The following is a 6,000-nucleotide window of genomic DNA, read 5'->3' as shown; positions in this document are numbered from 1 at the left end:
GGATCAAGCATTGAACCTCAGTTTCCTCTCCTGCAAAATAGAAATGGATTACAAACTCTAGGATCTCTTCTTTCTGGCACTTAAGGAGTTTTGCAATTTGAACCTTATCCTTCCAAGATGATTACATATTATTCCCCATTCATGACCTAAACTGGTCTACTTGTTGGTCAATAACCCATCTCCCACCTCTATACCTTTGGACATCCTGTCCTGGAAGTCTAGGATAATTTCCCTCTTCACTTCCCTATTTTCATTCAAACCATAACTCTGGAGAGGCCTTTTACAGAAGGTTTTTCTTGGTCTGCCCAGGGCTGAATGCTCTCCCCTCCCCAAACTACCTTGTACTGTATGTATTTGCATTGATCTGTGCACACACTATTCCCTCCCCACTGTGCTAGAATGTAAGTTCTGTGCTGGGTAAAATGACTTAGGAGACAAAGGTTTGAGTTTCTGAGCGTATTGATTTATTAAGAGATACATGCTGATTGCCTAACAAATCAGGACTAGTAGCCTTTCCCAGCTTTGACGCAGGAGGATATAAATTTTTATACATTAAAAGCAATGAATCAAATTAGGATCATTAGTTCCAAGAAAATCATTAACCAGGATGCAAAATTAGGCAATCTGATTTCTAATTGGAGGAAAGATTAGGGATTTGCCAAGTTAGGAGGGAGAGAGCAAACAGATACAATTCCCTGAAATTAGGAAAGGAGGTGTTTCACAAATGTCTATATAATTAAAGGAACATGGAAACAATAACTAACCAGAACAGGATCAGTTTTCAGGTAAGACATATGGGCTGCTTGAGGTGTATAATTGTAAGAAAACTCCTTATATCAATCTTTGGATCTGATAGTAGCATAACCTAGGTCTTTAGTTAAGGGTATCTTAAGCAGCAGGTGGTCTAGCTTCCCAACCACAGAAGACTAGATTCAAATAGTACAATAAAATTATCTCCCAAGCCCCACATTTGAATAGTATTCTCACAAGACAGAAAATTGGACTAGACTCAGTTGAATAGAAAAGGAACTGAGCTAGCTCCAGAATTAAGTCACAAGATAGAGTCAGGATGGTTCACTCAATTCCCACAAGGGACCACTTCCTACCTTTTTGGTTGTTCAGTCCTTTCACTTTTTATGACCCCATTTAGGGTTTTCTTGGCTGAGATACTTGGACTGGTTTGCCATTTCCTTCTCCAGCTCATTTTACAGATGAGGAAACTGAGGCAAACAGGGTTAAGTGACTTGCCCAGGATCACACAGTTAGTAAGGGTCTGAGATCAGATTTGAACTCAGGAAGATGAGTCTTCCTGACTCCAGGCCTGGTTGCTCCACCTGGCTGCCCCATTGCTGTCCTCATCTCAATTCTCTCTACTCCTGGAGCGCAGGAATGGTTTTGTCTTGTTTGGTTATTTTATATGCCTGGTGCTAAGCAGAAGGCCAGACACCCAGTAGGAGCATAATGAATGCTGGTTGATTTGAATTGATAATAGCGTTAGTACTTCTTACAAGGTCATAGAGAAGCTAAGATGAGGTAATGTATGTAAAGCACTTTGAAAGCCTTAAATTGATGTATAACTCTAAGCTACCATTCCTAGAGGGGAGAGGGGGAAGGTAACAGAGAAGAGGCAGAAATCATCTATGAGAGGAAGAGAAGATAGGACAGGAGGAAGAGAAGAGGGAAAAGATATGGGAAAAGGAGAGGAAAACGAGAAGAGAGAGGGAGGAAGAAAAGGGACGAAAGAAAGATAGGAGAACAAGGGAACAGGTCCGGGTCCCCTAGGCATGAATTTCGGTGGAGTCTAAGTAATAAAGAATCCTGCCTGTTGGAGAAAAATGCACTTTGATGAGTGATTCCAGGGCTTGGGGTTGCCAGTCAGCTTCCACCCATGGAAGCCACCAACCTTTTCATGATTTGGCAGGCAAAATTTGGAGGAGTATCCCAGTTTGAAGGAGAAAAGGAATCCTGTGTCCAAGCAGCTCCCCCTCCCTAATGGCACTTTCCACCCTACACCTTTCCCCCTGCCTTAAATGAATTGCCCCTGATACTGCCCAGCCAAAGATGTGCAAACAGTCCTGGGAAGGGAATTCTGCCTATGCCATGTGACATGCACAAGAAGAGTGGTCCCCGGATTCTTGCTGTTTATTTTAATGCTTAATCGCACCCTGGCTTTCCTCTTCACATTTCCAGATCATTTAGTGTGAGTTGCTTGAAGGGACTTCTGACTATAAAAAACCTCTAAATGAAAGTCATTCCTGCTACTTTGGGACCCCAAACCCCCAAGATGAGGAATCCCTGCAGTGGAACCCCAGGGGGTTATAAGGCTAGAGGGGGGAGTGTATCTAGTCACAATTACCCCATCTGGGTCCACAAGTGTTTATTCCAGGCTCAATTAACCACTTGACCCCAAATTATGACAGAACAAACAGGCAGTAGCCCACAATTGGCTGTAATTCTGCAGCTGAAAGAAAGGCATGATGTGGGCTGATGTCCTGGTTCTCCAAGGAACATAGAATCCTAGACTTGGAACTGGCAGGATTCTTAGAAGTCATCTAGTACCAGCTTCTTATTCACTGGTAATAAAACTGAGGCCAAGGTTAGGTAACTTGCCCCTGATCACACTGGGAGTGGGTGGCAGAGGAAGAATTCAAACCTAGAACCTCCAAATCCAAATTCAATATGATTTCCACATCCAGACAGCAGGATAGGAATAAGGATGTGCTGGTAAATGTTTGAAAAGAAATCTATTGAGTACGACACACTTAAATTTGACCTACATTATTAACATTTTCTTTATCAGCTTCTTGGTCTAGATAAGGGACAGCAGGGTGGTGCGGTGGATAGACCATGAGGCCTGGAGTCAGGATGATCTGAGTTCAAATTCAGCCTCAGACACTTACTGGCTATGTGACCCTGGGCAAGTCACTTAACTCCTTTTTGCCTCAGTTTCTCATCTGTAAAATGGGGACACAGTGGAGAAGGAACTAGCAAACCACTTTAGTATCGTGGTCAGACACAACTGAACAACAGCAAGGTCCATACATTAAATTAAGCCTCATTTGTAGCATTTACTAATATCTGAGGTATAGATGCCCAAACTGAAAATTTAACAATTGGTTCTTGGAAGCCCGTTTAACCTCACTCCAGCACATTCCTGGATGGAAACAACAAAAGGAATTCAGGAGTCCTACTAGGTTTATGTAGGAGGTTCACAGATTTAGAAGGAACCTTTGAGGTCATCCAGTCCAGGACCAGACCAGGGGAAGGTGCCTCAGGGTTCTCCAGCAACCTCTGAACCAGTCCAGAGCCTAATCACTCACATCTGTATAGTGCATTCAGGTTTAAAAAGAATTTTCCCCCTTTGAGGTAGATACCATGTCCCCATTTCCTCAGGGAAACTGAGGTCCAGAAAAGTGATGTCACTAGCCATGACTAGCCTATATTATTGGAGCTCCGAATTTGAACCTGGTTTTTCAGACACCAAGTTCATCACTACTTTCTTGTCCAAGTTCCCGTTCCTCCTTTGAAGTCTTCTCTGACTGTTACATGGACAGCTTAGTGCTGCAGCGGGTCTGGGAGTCAGGAAGACATGAGTTTAAATTCAGCCTCTGACACTAGCTATATGACCTTGGGTAAGTCACTAAAAAAAACCCAAAACCCTCTGTTTGCCTCAGTTTCCTCCTATGTAAAATGAGGAGAATAATAGTACCTATCTCCCAAGGCTGTTATGAAGATCAAGTAAGATAATATTTTTAAGGTGCTTAGCATAATGCCTGGCACATAGTAAGTACTATCTAAATGTTAGCTGTTATTTTTTATAGAGCACACCGATGGATTTCTTCTTTCTGACCTCCTAGAGTCCCTATTGTTTGGACTGGGCCCCTTAGGATCTGAGTAATATTCCTCCTTGCCTTCTCCTTGTACCAACAATATTAGTCATAAGAGAATTATAGATTTATATCTCGAAGGAGTTTTCACTGAATCCGACCCCTCTTTCCCAAACAGGCCCCCTCCTGCCTTTCTAGAGTTCTTCTACTTTATTCCCTTCCACACTTTTCCTCAAACAAGCCACCCCATCTTTAGTCTCCACACCTTTGCACTGGCTATCCCTCTTGCCTGACATGCCATCCCTCCTCATCTCTGCCTCCCAATTTCCCTGGACTCCTTGAAGACCCAGTTCAAATCACACCCTCTGCAAGAGGCCTTTCTATCCCTCTCTTCCACCCCACCACCGCCCCCCTGCTGATGCCTTCCCCCTGAGATTACCTCCCATGTACACTGTCCATATTTTGTTCATACATAGTTGTTTGCATGGTGTCTCTTTAATTAGAATGTGAGTGCCTTGAGGGCAGGGACCATATTTTCTTTATATTATCATTGAGTAGCACAGTGCCTGGTGCATAGCAATTCATGCATGCTTGTTGCATTAATCTGATTGAACTCATCCATGGTCACTCAGGCTGGTATCCAAGGCTGGATTGGAACTCACATCATCTTGATTCCAAGCCCAGTACCCTACCTACTATATTTCACTGCCTCAATCCAACCAGTCTTCACTCTCCAATTCAATTATAAGCTTTTCAGATCAAGCACGCATATTTTCTTTTCTGTCTCCCCATATACATAAAAAAAATGAAATACGACTACCTCCTTGGCTCTGTTTCCAATTCTGTCCTTTGTTGGGGGCCTTGGGCAAATCACTTCCATTCTCTCCCTCACTTTCCTTCTCTATACAGTTGGGGGGAGGATGGTCTCAAATTGGAAAAGATGATGAAAACTGAAACAATATTAGAACGGCTGAAGGAAAACAAATGTATTAATACACTGCTGGTGGAGCTGTAAATTGGTCCAATCATTCTGGAAAACCATCTGGAATTACTATTCAATCAACAGGTATTAATTAAGATTGTGTGCCAAGAAGTGCAGATAATATAAACAAAAATGAAATGGCTGTTTCCTTCGAGAAGCTTACTTTCTAGCATGGGAGAAAACATACACAAATATTAATACAGATGAATGTGGGAATGTCTTACATGTTTGTATATGTACAACCTATATGAGATTGCTTACTGCCTCAGGGAGCAGGGAGGAGAGGGAGGAATAAAATTTGGAACTCAAAACTTAAAAAAGAAACCAACAAATGTTAAAAATGTTCAATGTGATTATTAAATGTTAAAATGTTAAAAAATTTTTAATGTGATTGGGGGAAAATAACTATTTATATATTTAAAATAACATTACAGATATTAATATATATAATGTAAGGTTATTTTGGGAGGAGGCACCAGACTCATCTCTGAGAGATAAAGGGAAGGAGAGAGTATATTGTAGGAATGGGGGATGGCTTATACAAAGAGATAGAAATGAAATGTTACTTGTGAGGAAGAGCAAGGAACCAACTTGGCTGGAATAGTGCAGGGAAGGGAGTTGTGTATAACAAGCTTAGAAAGCTATGTTGGAGCCAGATTGTAAGGGCTTTAAATACCAAACAGAGGAGTTTGGTTTTGATCCTAGAAGTAATAGGGAGCCACTGAAGTTTTTAGCAAGGAATTGACACAGTCAGAACTGTGCTTTGGGAAAATCACTTCAGCACCTGTAAGGAAGATGTTTTAGGAAGGGGAGGGACTTGAGGCAGAGAGACCAATCAGGAGGTTATTGTAATAGTCAAGGTGTAGGGATATGAGGGCCTGAACTAGTGGTTGCATGGGTGGAGAGAAGTGGGTGGGTTCCAGAAATATAGTGGAAGGGAAGTATTTATTAAATGCCTACTATGTGCTAGGCTCTGTGTATTGATACATATGTACATATGTTTATATATGTGTGTGTGTATACATACACACATATAATATACATTAATATATAAAATGTATAAAGCACTTAGGGTATTTTATAATTATTGTCTTATTTGGTCCTTAGAATAACCTTAGGAGGCAAGGTGATATAATAATATCTCTAATATTAGCATATAGATATTATATGTAATATGTCTATGTAACATAT

The sequence above is a fragment of the Notamacropus eugenii genome, chromosome 3, assembly GCF_028372415.1.
Source record: "Notamacropus eugenii isolate mMacEug1 chromosome 3, mMacEug1.pri_v2, whole genome shotgun sequence".
In the NCBI taxonomy this organism is placed as follows: domain Eukaryota; kingdom Metazoa; phylum Chordata; class Mammalia; order Diprotodontia; family Macropodidae; genus Notamacropus; species Notamacropus eugenii.
This window is presented reverse-complemented; position numbering follows the sequence as displayed.